Raw genomic sequence first — 19,059 nt, 5'->3', positions numbered from 1 at the left:
CTTTCATTTATTTGTTCATTTTTTTAGCACATCAGCAGAGTGTGGCTCCAGAATTTATAGGATGTCACTTAAGGTCTTCAGAGGTCAAATAAATGTGATCCTAGATTTAAAACCAGTTAAAATATTTCAGTAGCTTTATTGAGATATAATTCACCTACCATACAATTTACCCATTTAAAGTGTACATTTCAGTAGTTTTTAATATATTCACAGATATGTAAAACTGTTGCTATAGTCAATTTTGGAGCATTGTTAAGGGAATTACATAATAGGTGGTATTTTGTGTCTGCCTTCTTTCACTTAAGGTAATGTTTTGTAAGGTTTATCTATGTTATAGCATGTATCAGTACCCATTCCTTTATTTTTAAAATTGTAAAATATACATAACATAAAATGTATCATTTTAACCACTTTTAAGTGTACAGTTCTGTGGCATTTATTCCCATTGTTATCACCATCACCCATCTCCAGAATATTTTTCATCTTCCCACACTGAAACTGAACCCATTAGAAAATAATTCCGCATTCTTCCCTTCCCCAGGCCCTAGTTAAATCTTGTTTTTTGAGAAGGTGTGGGTGACATAGGAGGAAGGAGGCAGAGTACTTAGAAAGTAGTGGTTAAGGAAAGCAGTAGGAAGCCTTGGACAGTGGGACTTAAATATTTTTGGATCATGAATAGGAGGTATAAAGTCTATAAATCTCCCTAGAAGGATGTGCAGATGCTCAATCTTGTAATGTTTTATAAGTAAATTTTCTTTTAGAATAATACTGATTTACAGAAAAGCTGCAAAGACAGTACAGAGTTCTTGTATACTCCTCACCTAGTTCCCCATTGTTAACATCTTACATTGCCAGGTACATTTGTCAAACCTAAGAAACTGACATTTATATCACTATTAACTAAACTCCAGACTTTTTGGATTTCTCATTTTCCCATTAATATCCTTTTTCTGTTCTAAGATCCAATCCAGTACATTATATTTACTTGTCATGTCTCCTAGTCTCCTCTGGTCTGTTTTCTCTTTTCATGACCATGATAGCCTTCAGTAGCACTGGAGAGGTATCCGGCAGACTGTCCCCAACATGGGTTTGTCTGTTTTTCTTAGGATTAGTTAGTACCAGAACTTTGCATATAATTTCAGGGGTTACCCAGGCCCCTGAGGCCCTTCCATGGGCCTTGTATTATTGCAGATTGGAATTTAAAAGGGAATGCAGGCCTTTTTTCACGATAAACTTAGAGGTTGCAGCCCATTAATAGGACATGAAATCAATGTACTATGTTGCCACTGTCATTTTAAAATAATAAAAGCAGTGAAGTGTTGAACTGAGTGAAAGGTAAGTTTGTTTCATTTATATGTGTGTATATTACATCATTGTGGAAAATCTATGTGGTGGGCACAGTTTTGGCCCCCGTGACCTTTGCCCCTGGTGTCATGCTTGTGAATATATTACATGGCAAGAGAGAATGTTGCATATGTAATTAAGGTTACTAATCAGTAGACTTTAAAATAGATGATCCTGGATTGTCTGGCCAGCCCCAAAGTAATCACATGAACTCTTAAAAGCAGAGCTTTCTCCTGGCTGAGGGTAAGAAGTTATAGAGATGTGGCAGAAGAGGACATCAGAAAGATTCAAAGCATGAAAAGGACATGATCTATTGTTGCTGGCTTTGAAGATGGAGAGGGTCATGAGCCACGGAATGTGGCAGCCTTTAGAAGATGATAACTGCTGGCTGACAGCCAGCAAGGAAATGACCTCAGTCCCATAACTGCATTGAACTGAATTCTGCCGGTAACTTGCCTGGTCTTGGAAATGGGTTGTCCCTTAGAGCCTCCAGAAAAAGCCCAGGTCAGCTGACACCTTCACTTTGGCCTGGTGAGACCCAGAGCAGATAATCTGGTCACACTGTGCCAGACTTCTAACTTGCAGAACTGTAAGATAATAAATGAGTGTTGGTTTAAGCTGCCAACTTTGTGGTAATGTTGTGTATTTCTTACTGGGGGTCAAGGTAAAACAGCATTGGAAAATATTGCTGTAGTAGAAAGGATCCTGGACGGGTCAAGAGACTTTGGTTCTCATCTCACTACTCCTACTACCTTAGATAAAACTGTTAATCACTTACCCTTCCTGAGTTTTCCCTCTTATCAGTTGAGTGGGTTATTCTAAAGTTTCTTCCATATGACATGTTTTTCTTTTATGAACTGCCCTTTTTTTTTCAGCAAAATTCACCCCTTTTAGTGTATAGTTTTATGAGTTTTGATAAATGCATTTAATGACCATCTCAATCAAAGATTAGAAAAGTTACACCACCACAAAAATTCCCTCGTTGCTGCCTCTTTATAGTCCTCTCCCACCCAACAAGTGTGCCAGCTCCTGGCAACCACTGATCTATTTATTGTCCACATAGTTTGCCTTCATAAATGGAATCATACAGTTTGTAGACTTTTGAGCCTGGCTTCCTTAATAATGCATTTGAGATTCATTTATGTTGCGTGTATCAGTAGTTTGTTTCTTTTTATTTCTGTGTAGTATTCCATTGTATGGAATGTACGTACCACATTTTGTTTATCCATTCCCCAGTTGAGGGATATTTGCCAGTTTTTGGTGATTATGAATAAAGGTGCTGTAAATATTTGCATGTAGGTTTTTGTGTGAACATTAACTTTTCATGTCTCTTGGGTAAATACGTAGGAGTGGGAATGCTGGATCTTGTAAACATATGTTTACTTTTTAAAGAATCTGCCAAACTGTTTTCCAAAGTACCAGTACCATTTTGCATTTATACCAGCAGTGTTTGAGAATTTCAGTTGTTCTGCATCCTTGCTAGCAAGTATATTGCTATAAACTTCCCTCTTAGAACTGCTTTTGCTGCATCTCATAGGTTTTGGATAGTCGTGTTTTTCTTTTCATTTGTCTCTAGGTATGTTTTTGATTTCCTCTTTGATTTCTTCAGTGATCCATTAGTTGTTTCATAGCATATTGTTTAGCCTCCCTTGTTTGTATTTTTTGCAGTTTTTTTCTTGTAGTTGATTTCAATCTCATACGTTGTGGTGAGAAAAGATGCTTGACGTGATTTCAATTTTCTTAAATTTACTGAGGCTTGACTTATGGCCCAAATTGTGATCTATCCTGAAGAATGTTCCCTGTGCATTTGAAAAGAAAGTGTATTCTGCTGCTTTCGGATGGAATGTTCTATAGATATCAATTAAATTCATCTGGTCTAATGTGTCATTTAAGGCCTTTGTTTCCTTATTGATTTTCTGTCTGGGTGATCTGTCCATTGATAAAAGTAGGTTGTTAGAGTCCCCCACTATTATTGTGTTACTGTCGATTTCCTCTTTTATAGCTGTTAGCATTTGCCTTATGTACTGAGGTGCTCCTATGTTGGGTGCATATATATTTATAATTGTTGTATCTTCTTCTTGGATTGATTCTTTGATCATTATGTAGTGTCCTTCCTTGTCTCTTGTATCACTCTTTATTTTAAAGTCTATTTTTTCTGATACAAGTATTGCTACTCTAGCTTTCTTTTGATTTCCATTTGCATGGAATACCTTTTTCCATCCTATCACTTTCATTCTATATGTGTGCCTAGATTTGAAGTGGGTCTCTGATAGATAGCATATATACGGGTCTTGTTTTTGTATCCATTCAGCCAGTCTGTGTCTTTTGGTTGGAGCATTTAATCCATTTACATTTAAGGTAATTACTGATATGTATATTCTTATTGCCATTTTATTAATTGTTTTGGGTTTGTTTTTTTAGGTGTTTTTTCTTCCCTTCCTCTTTTGTTCTCTTGTGGTTTGATGACCATCTTTAGTGTTGTGTTTGGGCTGCTTTTTCTTTTTTGTGTATGTAGCTATTGTAGTTTTTTGGTTTGCATTTCCCTTGAAGTTTTCATAAAGCAGTCTATATGTGTACAAAGTTGTTTAAGTTGCTAGTCTCTTAATTTCAAATGCAATTCCCATTTCCTACCTTTGTACTCTCCTCTCATCATGGTTGCTGGTTTTGATATCATATTTGTGTGTGGATAATTTCCTGCTTTTATTGTATGTTTGCCTTTACCAGTGGGCTTTCCCATTTGTGATTTTCTTATTTCTAGTTGTGTCCTCTCCCCCCAACCCCTTTACTTAGAGAAGTTCCTTTAGCATTTGTTGTAAAGCTGGTTTGGTGGTGCTAAATTCTCTTAGCTTTTGCTTGTCTCTAAAGCTTTTGATTTCTCCTTCGAATCTGAATGAGAGCCCTGCTGGGTAGAGTATTCTTCGTTGTAGGTTTTTCCCTTTCATCACTTTGAATTTATCGTGTCACTCCCTTCTGGCCTGCAGAGTTTCTGCTGAAAAATCAGCTGATAACCTTCTGGGAATTCCCTTGTATGCCATTTGTTGCTTTTCCCTAGTTGCTTTTAATATTTTCTCTTTGTCTTTAATTTTTGTCAATTTGATTAATATTTATCTTGGTGTGTTCCTCCTTGGGTTTACCCTGTATGAGGCTCTGTGCTTCCTGAACTTTGGTGACTGTTTCCTTTCCCACATTAGGGAAGTTTTCAGCTATTATCTCTTCAAATATTTTCTCAGGCCCTTTCTCTCCCTCTTCTTCTGGGACCCCTATAATGCAAATGTTTGTGCATTTGACCTTGTCAAAATGGCAGCCTCCAGGACAGCTCATGCCAGTGAGTACTCCCCAGTACCTCTGCCACCAGTGTTCTTGTCCCCACAGTGAACCACAGTTGCCCCCCACCTCCCCAGGTGACCCTCCAAGATAAGCAAGTTGGTCTGGCCCAGGCTTCTATGAAGTCACTGTTTTTCCCCTGGGTCCTGGTGGGCCCTAGACCTTGTGTATGCCCTCAAAGAGTGGCGTTTCTGTTTCCCCTAGTCCAGTGGAGTTCCTGTGATCAAGCCCCACTGGCCCTCAAAGCCAAATGCTTTGGGGGCTCCTCCTCCCAGTGCCAGACCCCCAGACTGGGAAGGCTGACATGAGGCTCAGAACTCTCACTCCTATGGGACAAACTGTGATATAATTATTTTCCAGTTTGTGGATCACCCACCTGGTGGGTGTGGGATTTGATTGTATCATGGATGTGTCCCTCATCCTACCCATTTTTCTCTCATGGAAAAATGCCTAGGGTGATTTTCTACCTAATGTTAATGGTTATTTCTTGGTGGTGGAAAATTTTTTTTTAAAGCTTTCATCTCTGTTCTTTTCTGCATTGCATATTATGTGATGCAAGTTGTTATGATGTGAGGAGGGACCAGAACTAGGAGGAGATTGATGTAAGGAGGGACCAGAACTAGGAGCTTTATGATACTGGGTTGGAACTAACCACTAAAATCTCTGGGCTGGGCTTGAAATTGCTTGGCCCAGTATTGCCTAATGGTTTCCTAAGAGTGATAAAATATCCCAATTTTCTGGAAGACAGATTACATTTTGTCTTATCTGTGTTGCACAAAAAAGTAATACTGTATAATGCCATTTATATAAAGCTCTAGAACAGGTCAAATTAACTATGGTGGAAAAAAATAAGAGCATTGTTGTCTCTGAGGGATGGAGGTGAGAATTGCCTGGGAAGAGGCTTGAGGGAATTTTCTATGTTCTATGTCTCTGTAGGTGTGTGGATCATATGGAGGTTTGTGTTTGTCAACATTCAGCAAATGGTACATTTAAGATTATTGCAGTTCACCGTATGTAAATTTTACCTTAAAAAATTCCCATAGACAAATTTTGTATTCTAGTTGATGTGCATACTGAAGTGTTTAAAGGCAGTATGTAATGGTATCTACAACTTACTTTGAAATGCATCAGAAATAAGATGGATTGATAGATGAAGAAATATGTGATAAAACAGATTATATATAACAATTATATAATCTGGGTGGTGAGTCAACTTTTCCTTTTAAAATTTTTCAAAATAAAATGTTGGGAAAATAAAGACCATTGCAATCCCATGAGAGACCAAGTGAAAATGAAAGAGATAGGAGGCATCCAAAAGTCCAGTCCACAAAACATTTTTTTTGTGCAGCACAGGTGCTGAGATGAATAGATCCATTCTGGTCCTGCAGGACATGGGAATGTGGAAGGAGAACCACTCGGGAGTAAATTTCTGTAATCCAAATGAATATTTTAGTGATGCATTAATAGAGACTCAAAAGTGATTAGTGTGAGAAAGGAAAGTTACATCCCAACCAGAAGAAATTAAGATAAACTACCTCCCCACCCAAGGCAAGGACAGTCATCTCCCAGACCTTGAGGATTTCTACCCCCAAAACTCCCATTGCTTCCATTGCTTCCGGAAGAGGTGACTGATGCTGTGTCTTCAAACCCCACTGTGGAACAGCTATGATATAGATGTGTTGCTATCAACACATTCACAAGTGACTTGTTACTAACAATAGTTGACTTTAACATAAATTTATTAGAGTTGATTTAAGGCCTTTCCTAGTTAAAACCATTCTCATGTACACTGTAGTGTATTTCTCAATGGGAGCTTACGGGTACAGTTAGTGCTGGCATGGTAAGACTTGCACATAACTAAGGCTGTATCCTTCAGAGTGTCACAAGAGTGAGCAGCCCCTGCTATGTGTCTCTTGATGGGAATTCAGTTTGGAAATTACTGTTCTGAAGACTAGTTCCAAAACTTGACTATGGATCAGATTCTTCTGCAGCATTTGTTAAAAATGCCAATTTCTGGACCATACCACCCCCTAGATCTAATGAATCAGAACCTCAAGGTTGGAGCTCCAAGAATCTCTCTTGCACTCTCTCTTTATTAAAAACAAATTCCCCAGGTAATTTTTTTCCCTGGCACTGATCCACAGACTTCTGGTCTACAGGAAAATGTAAATCCGAAGGGCAGGGCATGGGTCCTTCATCATGTCTGTTGAACTGATTCATCATTAATAAAGCAGTCACTCTCATAGTAAGAAGTGGTCCTGAAATGCTAGCATAAAGCTGGCAGGTGGCTTAGGAATTTAGGGACTCCCACATTCCTGGGCCATAACCAGCAGAGGGAGACTGGCTCCCCAAGCCTTTGGTGAAGGTGGCCACCCTTAGACCACCCCCTGGTGGACGTGATTTCTTCTGCCAAATCAGGTTAAGGCTGTGACAATTTTAGGAATTTCCTCTGTGTTTTCTGAGAAATGACAATTATATTTTTTCTATGGATTCTGGCCCGGAAGCCTCCCAGACTCTCTCCAAGCAGTATATCGAGTGCACTATCCAGAGTTTTTTTTTTTTTTTTTTTCTGCGGTACGCGGGCCTCTCACTGCTGTGGCCTCTCCCGTTGCGGAGCACAGGCTCCGGACGCGCAGGCTCAGCGGCCATGGCTCACGGGCCCAGCCGGTCCGCGGCATGTGGGATCCTCCCAGACCGGGGCACAAACCCGTGTCCCCCGCATTGGCAGGCAGACTCTGAACCACTGCGCCACCGGGGAAGCCCTATCCAGAGTTTTTACTTCCGTTTCACTGTAGGCTATCTGAACCTCAGAAATGTATTATCCCTGCTGTTAAGATTTCATACAGTCCAGAGGAAACAAGTGTGAGGCTCTGCTCGGAATCCCATGATCAAAGCCCTTTGCTTATGATAATATGCTCTAGTATATGAGCTATGGTGTGTTTTTCCCAAGAATTTGGAAATAAGGGGTAGGAAGATTGCCCTCGGAAAGCGGAACCTCAAAGTCAAGCTGAGTTCAGAGGCTGAGTTGCTCCCAGATTCAGCTAGGCCTGATCAAATATATCTAGAAGAATGTGTCAATCAGTAGGGGGCACTGTTCAGTCGTGAAAGTGAGGAAGGAGTCCCAGAGATATGTTGGTGGGCCCCATCCTCCACTAGGTAGGGTAGCTTGAGCCAGTGCCTCTGAGTATTGTGGTCCCATTGACCAGGCATGACAGCCTGTCCTATTCAGGTGCCTTCAACCAGTGGAATTGTATATTGAGCTCCATTTGTTCTGAACCCACATTCCCTAAGCAACAATTTGGTGCTGACCTGCCTTCACAGGTAGCTCTGCCCCAGGTAGAGAAGGCGCTGATCATGGGAATGTGTTCTCTTTCCATTCACCGTGACAGTGATTTCTCTTTATGAATGAATAGGGCCATTTCCAGCTATGAGTTGTCTGTCCATGTTGCATCATTACAGGGAAACAAGAGGATTGGCGGCCTTATGCATAGGGAATATTTCACTCCTTGTAAGAGTTTTTCCGCATTGTAGATTACTGACTTGCCAAGCAAGGGACGTATTGGAAAATTGCATACAGTCAGAATACACACATATTAGAAGTAAACTTCCTATAGGAAATGATACAGGAGAGAATTGAGGTGTTTTGGTCACATTTGGGAGAATCTGCAGGCTGCATTATGCCCATATTTATAGAGTTCTATAAATATTTCAATGTATCAGATGGTAACAACATCCAACAGGTGGAGGAAGAGAGAGGATATGCTGTAGAATGAGGAGAAGGTGATCTGCACAGGTCAAAATTGTGGGACATCACGGACCAGATCTAAAATAATCAAAACACAAATGTCCAGTCTCTAGGCAGTGGAAACCATGGGGCAGGTGAGAAAGACCCACCACTCACTGGCTGTTGTGCTGGATTACCTGGCAGTGACACCCCTAGTTTTCTGTATTAGGGTAAAAACAAATTTGCTGTAACAAATATCCCCCAAAACACACTGGCTTAAATCAAGTAGAAGTTTATTTCGCCTCCATCTAACAATTCAACTGGTGTAGACTAGCAGAGCAGCTCTGTTCTATGGGGTCATTTGGAATCCAGGATCCTTCCATCTCATTGCTTTGTGGTTACCAACTGTATAGTACTGCCCAGTAGAACTTTCTGTGATGATGGAAATGTTCTACATCTGTGGTGTACAATGATAGTCACCAGCCATATGTGGCTAGCAGTTGAAATGTGGCTGAGGAGCTAAATTTTTAATTTTGCTTAATTTTAGTTAATTTAAATTTAAATGGCCACAGGTGTCTAGTGGTTACTGTATTTGACAGAGTAACGCTAGATCAAAGCTGGGTGATCTCCAAGTCCAGTTCCAGTTCACAGGAAAGGAAAGAGAGTGTTAGCAGGACAAGGGACTCATCTTTTAAGTTGGAGAGGACTAAGAAGTCGTATACATTACTTCAGTTCAAATCTCATTTATCCATACTTAGTCAAGTAGCAACATCTAGTTGCAAGGACAGTGAGGAAATAGTTTCTGCCTAGGGGGCCATGTGCCCAGCCACAACTCTATTGTTATGGTCAAGTGATGGACAGATTTTGGTGGACATCTAGAAGTCTCAGCCACAGCATCTCATTTTTGTAACTCTTACCTGTGGGATTGTGGGTATATTAACATTTCTAAGCCTCGGTGATAATAACAATCACTACTCCATAAGGTTATTGTGAGGGTCACAATGAGATAATGCTAGTAAAGCCCTCAGTACCATGCTGGGAACACAGTGTTGAATCAACACTGGGTACTGCTACTACAGCTTTTGTCCACTTCAGTGTCAGCCTTCAGTAATACTTACTGAGCATTGAAACCCTTTCTATTCTGAATGTGGCTTGTCTATGATAATAAAAGCTCTAAATAAGAAATGAGGGCTCTGCCAAACATACATAAGGGAAACAGCATAAATGGAGACATGTCTGCACATCAGACATTGGACTTGGTTAATGAGAGTTTGCTTCTGAGAAAAGGTTCATTTTGATGTGCTGACAGCCCCAGGTTTCTTAGTCTGAGACATACTGAGATTATTAATGTCACTGTAAAGGACCTCTTTGCGGATGCTGGAGAGCTTTTACCCAAGACAGACAACATGTTCCTTTTGCTCCCCACTGCCAAATAGAGTCTAATACAGTGAACAGAGAAAGACATGCTTTTAAAAAGATGTCTATGCCTGTCAGTTCACAGTGTTTTCTTGATGAGCTGACAATGAGCACATCTCTACCTTATTGAAGAAGGTAAATAGAGACTGACCATTCACCTGTTGAATGAAGCAACTTGGGTTGCTTCCATATCTTGGCAATTGTAAATAGTGCTGCTATGAACGTTGGGGTACATGTATCTTTTCTAATTATTGTTTTTGTTTTTTTTCTGGATATATACCCAGAAGTGAAATTTCTGTGTCATATGGTAGTTCTATTTTTAGGTTTCTGAGGAACCTCCATACCGTTTTCTATAGGGGCTGCACCAATTTACATTCCTGCCAACAGTATACTGAGCCATAGAAAAAGAATGAAATTCTGCCATTTATAGAATATTATGCTTACTGAAATAAGTCAGACAAAGACAAATACTGTATGATATCACTTATATGTGGAATCTAAAAAATAATACAAACTAATGTATATGCAAAACAGAAACAGACTCACAGATATAGAAAACAAACTAGTGGTTACAGGAGGGGACAGGGAAGGGAGAGGGGCAAATTAGGGTATGGGATTAACATATACAAACCACTGTGTATAAAATAGGTAAACAACAAGGGTATATTGTATAGCACAGGGAATCATAGCCACTATTTTGTAATAACTTTTTTTTTGTAATAACTTTTAATGGAGTATATAATCTGTAAAAATACTGAATCACTATGCTGTATACCTGAAACTAATATAATATTTAAATCGACTATACTTCAAAAAAATAGAGACTGACCAGGGAGCAGCAGGGCAGTGAGAGTTGTAGAAGTCATCTGTCCTATCTCAGGAATGTCACATCAGATTGTCATGAAGCAAAGGTCAATGTTTGGCTTCTAAAATTACACAAAGATAGTGAATTTACTAAAGACCCTCAATTTGTTTTAAAGAAATGTGTGATTTCTGAATAAACAACTGTGAAACTATATTTCAAAACAATAGGTGATAGTATTTCTTATTTGCCTTTTGTGCTTTGAGATAGTAAAATACCAGGTGAATGCTGAATGAAAAATCTTAGGGATAATTTCTGGATTATTCTCTTGTCATGCTAAAAGCAAGAAGCTAAATTGGTTTTCTCCTAATTTTCATTCCTAATTACGAGTGACATGAATCACAGTGATTTCACAAAGCAGTTTGTAAAAGTGAAAATGTCTATAAGTCAGAATATGTGTCCTAATAGAGAAAAATATCAGACATTACAGAAGCGGAGAGAAAATTCCCAACAGAGTTCATTGTCATGGGAAACACTCAAGCTCAGAGCTTAAGAGATGGACTGTGGCCTTAAAGCAGATGTTTGGGCACAAGATAAGAGGAAACCTTAAGCAAAGGTGGCAGTGGGAGGCAGGAAGGGGAGAGTGATGGTGCCAGCAGAAGCCAGCAGATTAGTGTCTGTGGCAAGGACGAGTTGAGGTGTTAATTGTGGTACGTGCCAATGTTCAAGAACGCAGCCTGGGCCCCATGGGGCCTAGAATGGCTAAACAGACCTGTCCATGGATTTCACCAGGAGATTCTTCCACACCGAAGTTGTAGAAAGGGCTTTTTTTTTTTTCTTTCTGGGTTTGATTCTCATCGTATTATATAGCTAGTAGTTTAGGAATGGTGGTGTAGTTGGCCCTAGGGAAAAGTGTCTGTTAAAGTTGGCAATAAGAGCCAGGAGTTATAAGCTGGGGACAGATGGATGGATGGTCTTCCTTCAGATGACACTAGGAAAACACTACCCAGTGTTCTAAAAGATGAGAAAACTTCGCAGTTGTAAGACAATGAAGGTAAGAATGAATGCCATGCTTCACAGCTGATATAGTCTGGAAGAGGAGATGCTGATTAACTGATCATGCTAAAGGGTGGGTCCATCAGCCTTTCTGCTTCAGGCCCTCTCTGAATACCTATTTGCTTCTAGGATAAAGTCTAACCTGCTTAATAAGACCTTACAAGGTCTTTCTTTACAAGGTTTCTGATGGGACCTTGCCTACCTCTCTATGCTTGTTTCTCCTCCCCCCTCTCCTTGAACTCTAGCCACTCTGGATTTCCTTAGGGAGCCATGGTCTCTGGCTTTGCAGATGCTGTTCCCTCTGCCTGTTGTACTTTTCTGCTCATTCTCCTTTCCCCCATTTGCCTCCTGACTTCTACTCTTTTTTATGTCTAAGGCTTGAGAAAATTTCCAGGCCACCTGCTAGGTGAGGGTAGGTGCCCTCGCTCTGTGCTCCCACATGCCCTTTCTCTCCTCATCACAGGGCTCACCACACTCTTGAACCAGTGCTTGTTTCCCTGTCCCTGTTTCCCAGGAGACTGCCAGCTTCATGAGGCTGGGGACAGGGTCCGCCTGCTTCATGGTACCCCCAATTGGGCTCTGGTGTAAAACAAGTAAAAGACTTGTTTGAAAAAAATTGTGTTAAAATATTTATATTTTTTAAAAGCAGTCCATGAATCTATGATAACTTAAAATATTTAAATAACACAGAAGATAGATTAAAATGTGGAAGTTCCCTAGAGTCAAGGTCCATCATTAAGCTCTCCGTCCCCATAGTAACCACTGTTAGCAGTTTGCTGTATTAGCCTTCAACATTTTGTATGTGTTTTTCAGATTTATACATGTATAATTTTTTTTAACATCTTTATTGGAGTATAATTGCTTTACAATGGTGTGTTAGTTGCTGCTGTATAACAAAGTGAATCAGCTATACATAAACATTTATCCCTATATCTCCTCCCTCTTGCATCTTCCTCCCATCCTCCCTATCCCACCCCTCTAGGTGGACACAAAGCACCGAGCTGATCTCCCTGTGCTATGTGGCTGCTTCCCGCTACCTATCTATTTTACATTTGGTAGTGTATATATGTCCATGCCACTCTCTCACTTCGCCCCAGTTTAGCCTTCCCCCTCCCCATGTCCTCAAGTCCATTCTCTACGTCAATGTCTTTATACCTGTTCCTGCCCCTAGGTTCTTCAGAATCAATTTTTTCTTTTTCTTTTTTTTTTTAGATTCCATATACATGTGTTAGCAAACAGTATTTTTTTTCTATTTGTCTTTTTTTTTTTTTTTTTAACATCTTTATTGGGGTATAATTGCTTTACAATGGTGTGTTAGTTTCTGCTTTATAACAAAGTGAATCAGTCATACATAAACATATGTTCCCATATGTCTTCCCTGTTGCGTCTCCCTCCCTCCCACCCTCCCCATCCCACCCCTCCAGGCTGTCACAAAGCACCGAGCCAATATCCCTGTGCCATGCGGCTGCTTCCCACTAGCTGTCTACCTTACTGCGTTTGTTACTGTGTATATGCCCATGACTCTCTCTCGCCCTGTCACAGCTCACCCTTCTCCCTCCCCATAACCTCAAGTCCGTTCTCTAAGAGGTCTGCGTCTTTAGTCCTGCTTTACCCCTAGGTTCTTCATGACATTTTTTTCTTAAATTCCATATATATGTGTTAGCATACGGTATTTGTCTTTTTCTTTCTGACTTACTTCACTCTGTATGACAGACTCTAGGTCTATCCACCTCATTACAAATAGCTCAATTTCCTTTCTTTTTATGGCTGAGTAATATTCCATTGTTTATATGTGCCACATCTTCTTTATCCATTCATCTGATGATGGGCACTTAGGTTGTTTCCATCTCCGGGCTATTGTAAATAGAGCTGCAATGAACATTTTGGTACATGACTCTTTTTGAATTTTGGTTTTCTCAGGGTATATGCCCAGTAGTGGGATTGCTGGGTCATATGGTAGTTCTATTTGTAGTTTTTTAAGGAACCTCCATACTGTTCTCCATAGTGGCTGAACCAATTCACATTCCCACCAGCAGTGCAAGAGTGTTCCCTTTTCTCCACACCCTCTCCAGCATTTATTGTTTCTAGATTTTTTGATGATGGCCATTCTGACTGGTGTGAGATGATATCTCATTGTAGTTTTGATTTGCATTTCTCTAATGATTAATGATGTTGAGCATTCTTTCATGTGTTTGTTGGCAGTCTGTATATCTTCTTTGGAGAAATGTCTATTTAGGTCTTCTGCCCATTTTTGGATTGGGTTGTTTGTTTTCTTGTTATTGAGCTGCATGAGCTGCTTGTAAATTATGGAGATTAATCCTTTGTCGGTTGCTTCATTTGCAAATATTTTCTCCCATTCTGAGGGTTGTCTTTTGGTTTTGTTTATGGTTTCCTTTGCTGTGCAAAAGCTTTGAAGTTTCATTAGGTCCCATTTGTTTATTTTTGTTTTTATGGAAACACAAAAGACCCCGAATAGCCAAAGCAATCTTGAGAACGAAAGAAGGAACTGGAAGAATCAGGCTCCCTGACTTCAGACTATACTACAAAGCTACAGTCATCAAGACGGTATGGTACTGGCACAAAAACAGAAAGATAGATCAATGGAACAGGATAGAAAGCCCAGAGATAAACCCATGCACATATGGACACCTTATCTTTGATAAAGGTGGCAGTAATGTACAATGGAGAAAGGACAGCCTCTTCAATAAGTGGTGCTGGGAAAACTGGACAGGTACATGTAAAAGTATGAGATTAGATCACTCCCTAACACCATACACAAAAATAAGCTCAAAATGGATTAAAGACCTAAATGTAAGGCCAGAAACTATCAAACTCTTAGAGGAAAACATAGGCAGAACACTCTATGACATAAATCAAAGCAAGATCCTTTCTGACCCACCTCCTAGAGTAATGGAAATAAAAACAAAAATATTTCTGTCTTACTTCACTCTGTATGACAGTCTCTATGTCGATCCACCTCACTACAAATAGCTCAATTTCATTTCTTTTTATGGCTGAGTAATATTACATTGTGTATATGTGCCACATCTTCTTTATGCATTCATCTGTCGATGGATATTTAGGTTGCTTCCATGTTCTGGCTGTTGTAAATAGTGCTGCAATGAACATTGTGGTACATGACTTTTTAAATTATGGTTTTCTCAGGGTATGTGCCCAGCCCAGTAGTGGGATTGCTGGGTTGTATTTTTAGGTTTTAAAGCAACCTCCATACTGTTCTCCATTGTGGCTGTATCAATTTACATTCCCACCAACAGTGCAAGAGGGTTCCCTGTTCTCCACAACCTCTCCAGCATTTATTGTTTGTAGCTTTTTAAATGATGGCCATTCGGACTGGTGTGAGGTGATACCTCATTGTAGTTTTGATTTGCATTTCTCTAATGATTACTGATGTTGAGCATTCTTTCATGTGTTTGTTAGCAATCTGTATATCTTCTTTGGATAAATGTCTATTTAGATCTTTGGCCCATTTTTTGATTGGATTGCTTGTTTTTTGATAGTGAGCTGTGTGAGCTGCCTGTATATTTTGGAGATTAATCCTTTGTCAGTTTATAAATATTTTCTCCCATTCTGAGGGTAGTCTTTTCATCCTGTTTATGGTTTCCTTTGCTGTGCAAAAACTTTTAAGTTTCATTAGGTCCCATTTATTTGTTTTTATTTCCATTTCTCTATGTGTTGGGTCAAAAATAATCTTGCTGTGATTTGTGTCATAGAGTGATCTGCCTATGTTTTCCTCTAAGTGTTTTATAGTGTCTGGACTTACATTTAGGTGTTTAATCCATTTTGAGTTTATTTTTGTGTACGGTGTTAGGGAGTGTTCTAATTTCATTCTTTTACATGTAGCTGTCCAGTTTTCCCAGCACAACTTATTGAAGAGGCTGTCTTTTCTCCATTGTATATTCTTGCTTTCTTTATCAAAGATAAGGTGACCATAAGTGTGTGGGTTTATCTCTGGGCTTTCTATCCTGTTCCATTGATCTATATTTCTGTTTTTGTGCCAGTACCTTACTGTCTTGATTACTGTAGCTTTGTAGTATAGTCTGAAGTCAGGGAGCCTGATTCCTCCAGCTCTGTTTTTTGTTCTCAAGATTGCTTTGGCTATTCGGGGTCTTTTGTGTTTCCATACAAATTGTGAAATTTTTTGTTCTAGTTCTGTGAAAAATGCCATTGGTAGTTTGATAGGGATTGCATTGAATCTGTAGACTGCTTTGGGTAGTAGAGTCATTTTAACAATGTTGATTCTTCCAATCCAAGAACATGGTATATCTCTCCATCTATTTGTATCATCTTTAATTTCTTTCATCAGTGTCTTATAATTTTCTGCATACAGGTCTTTTGTCTCCTTAGGTAGGTTTATCCCTAGATATTTTATTCTTTTTGTTGCAATGATAAATGGGAGTGTTTTCTTAATTTCACTTTCAGATTTTTCATCATTAGTGTGTAGGAATGCCAGAAATTTCTCTGCATTAATTTTGTATCCTGCTACTTTACCAAATTCATTGATTAGCTCTAGTAGTTTTCTGGTAGCATCTTTAGGATTCTCTATGTATAGTATCATGTCATCTGCAAACAGTGACAGCTTTACTTCTTCTTTTCCTATTTGGATTCCTTTTATTTCCTTTTCTTCTCTGATTGCTGTGGCTAAAACCTCCAAAACTATGTTGAATAAGAGTGGTGAGAGTGGGCAACCTGGTCCACTTCCTGATCTTAGTGGAAATACTTTCAGTTTTTCACCATTGAGAATGATGTTGGCTGCGGGTTTGTCATATATAGCCTTTATTATGTTGAGGTAAGTTCCCTCTATGCCTACTTTCTGGAGGCTTTTTATCATAAATGGGAGTTGAATATTGTCAAAATGTATTTCTGCATCTATTAAGATGATCATATGGCTTTTCTACTTCAATTTGTTAATATGGTTTATCACATTGATTGATTTGCATATATTGAAGAATCCTTGCATTCCTGGGATTAACCCGACTTGATCATGGCGTATGATCCTTTTAATGTGCTGTTGGATTCTGTTTGCTAGTATTTTGTTGAGGATTTTTGCATCTATGTTCATCAGTGGTATTGGTTTGTAGCTTTCTTCTTTTGTGTGACATCTTTGTCTGCTTTTGTATCAGGGTGATCGTAGCCTCATAGAATGAGTTTGGGAGTGTTCCTCCGTCTGCTATATTTTGGAAGAGTTTGAGTAGGATAGGTGTTAGCTCTTCTCTAAATGTTTGATAGAATTCGCCTGTGAATCCATCTGGTCCTGGGCTTTTGTTTGTTGGAAGATTTTTAATCACAGTTTCAATTTCAATGCTTGTGATTGGTTGGTTTATATTTTCTAGTTTTTCCTAGTTCAGTCTTGGGAGGTTGTGCTTTTCAAAGAATATGTCCATTTCTTCCAGGTTGTCCATTTTGTTGGCATATAGTTGCTAGTAGTAATCTCTCATGATCCTTTGTATTTCTGCAGTGTCAGTTGTTACTTCTTCTTTTTCATTTCTAATTCTATTGCTTTGAGTCTTCTCCCTTTTTTTCTTGATGAGTCTGGCTAATGGTTTATCAACTTTGTTTGTCTTCTCAAAGAACCAGCTTTTAGTTTTATCGATCTTTGCTATTGTTTCCTTCATTTCTTTTCATTCCTTTGTGATCTGATCCCTATGATTTCTTTCCTTCTATTAACTTTGGGGTTTTTGTTTGTTCTTCTTTCTCTAAATGCTTGAGGTGTACGGTTAGATTGTTTATTTGAGAAGTTTCTTGTTTCTTGAGGTAGGATTGTATTGCTATAAACTTCTCTCTCAGAACTGCTTTTGCTGCATCCCATAGGTTTTGTGTTGTCGAGTTTTCATTAGCATTTGTTTCTAGGTATCCTTTGATTTCTTCTTTGATTTCTTAGTGATCTCTTGGTTATTTAGTAGTGTATTGTTTAGCCTCCATGTATTTGTGGTTTTTACAGATTTTTTCCTGTAATTGATATCTAGTCTCATATCATTGTGGTCAGAAAAGATACCTGATAAGATTTCAAATTTCTTAAATTTGCCAAGGCTTGATTTGTGACCCAAGATATGATCTATCCTGGAGAATGTTCCATGAGCACTTGAGAAGAAAGTGTATTCTGTTGTTTTTGGATGGAATGTCCTATAAATATCAATTACGTCCATCTTGTTTAATGTATCATTTAAAGCTTGAGTTTCCTTATTTATTTTCATTTTGGATGATCTGTCCATTGGTGAAAGTGTTGTGTTAAAGTCCCCTACACTGATTGTGTTACTGTCAGTTTCCCCTTTTATGGCTGTTAGCATTTGCCTTTTTTATTGAGGTGCTCCTATGTTGGATGCATAAATATTTACAATTGTTATATCTTCTTCTTGGATTGATCCCTTGATCATTATGTAGTGTCCTTTTTTGTCTCTTGAAATAGTCTGTATTTTAAAGTCTATTTTGTCTGATATGAGAATTGCTACTCCAGGTCTCTTTTCATTTCCATGGAAAATCTTTTTCTATTCCCTCACTTTCAGTCTGTATGTGTCCCTAGGTCTGAAGTTGGTCTCTTGTAGACAGCAATATACATGGATCTTGTTTTTGTACCCATTCAGCCAGTCTATGTCTTTTGGTTGGAGCATTTTATCCATTTACATTCAAGGAGGTTATCGATGTGTATGTTCCTATTACCATTTTCTTAATTGTTTTGGGTTTGTTATTTAGGTCATTTACTTCCCTGTGTTTCCTGCCTAGAGACGTTCCTTAAGGATTTGTTGTAAAGCTAGTTTGGTGATGTTGAATTCTCTTTGTTTTGCTTGTCTGTAAAGGTTTTAATTTCTCTGTTGAATCTGAATGAAATCCTTGTTGGATAGAGTAATCATGTTTGTAGCTTTTTCCCTTTCATCACTTTAAATATGTCCTTGCACTCCCTTCTGGCTTGCAGTGTTTCTGCTGAAAGATTAGCTGTTAATCTTATGGTGATTCCCTTGTATGTTATTTGTTGTTTTTCCTTTGTTGCTTTTAATATTTTTTCTTTGTATTTAATTTTTCATAGTTTGATTAATATGTGTCTTGGCGTGTTTCTCCTTGGATTTATCCTGTATGGGACTCTCTGCCCTTCCTGGACTTGATTGACTCTTTCCTTGCCCATATTAGGGAAGTTTTCAACTATAATCTCTTCTAATATTTTCTCAGTGCCTTTCTTTTTCTCTTCTTCTTCTGGGACCCCTACAATTTGAATGTTGGTGCGTTTCCTGTTGTCCCAGATGTCTCTGAGACTGTCCTCAATTCTTTTCATTCTTTTTTCTTTATTCTTCTTTGCAATAGTTTTTTTCCACTATTTTATCTTCCCGGTCACTTATCCCTTCCTCTACCTCAGTTATTCTGCTATTGATTCCTTCTAGAGAGT

Source organism: Tursiops truncatus, chromosome 14 (genome assembly GCF_011762595.2).
Source record: "Tursiops truncatus isolate mTurTru1 chromosome 14, mTurTru1.mat.Y, whole genome shotgun sequence".
Classification (NCBI taxonomy): Eukaryota; Metazoa; Chordata; class Mammalia; order Artiodactyla; family Delphinidae; genus Tursiops; species Tursiops truncatus.
The sequence above is the reverse complement of the archived record's forward strand: the minus strand, read 5'-3'. Positions refer to the sequence as shown.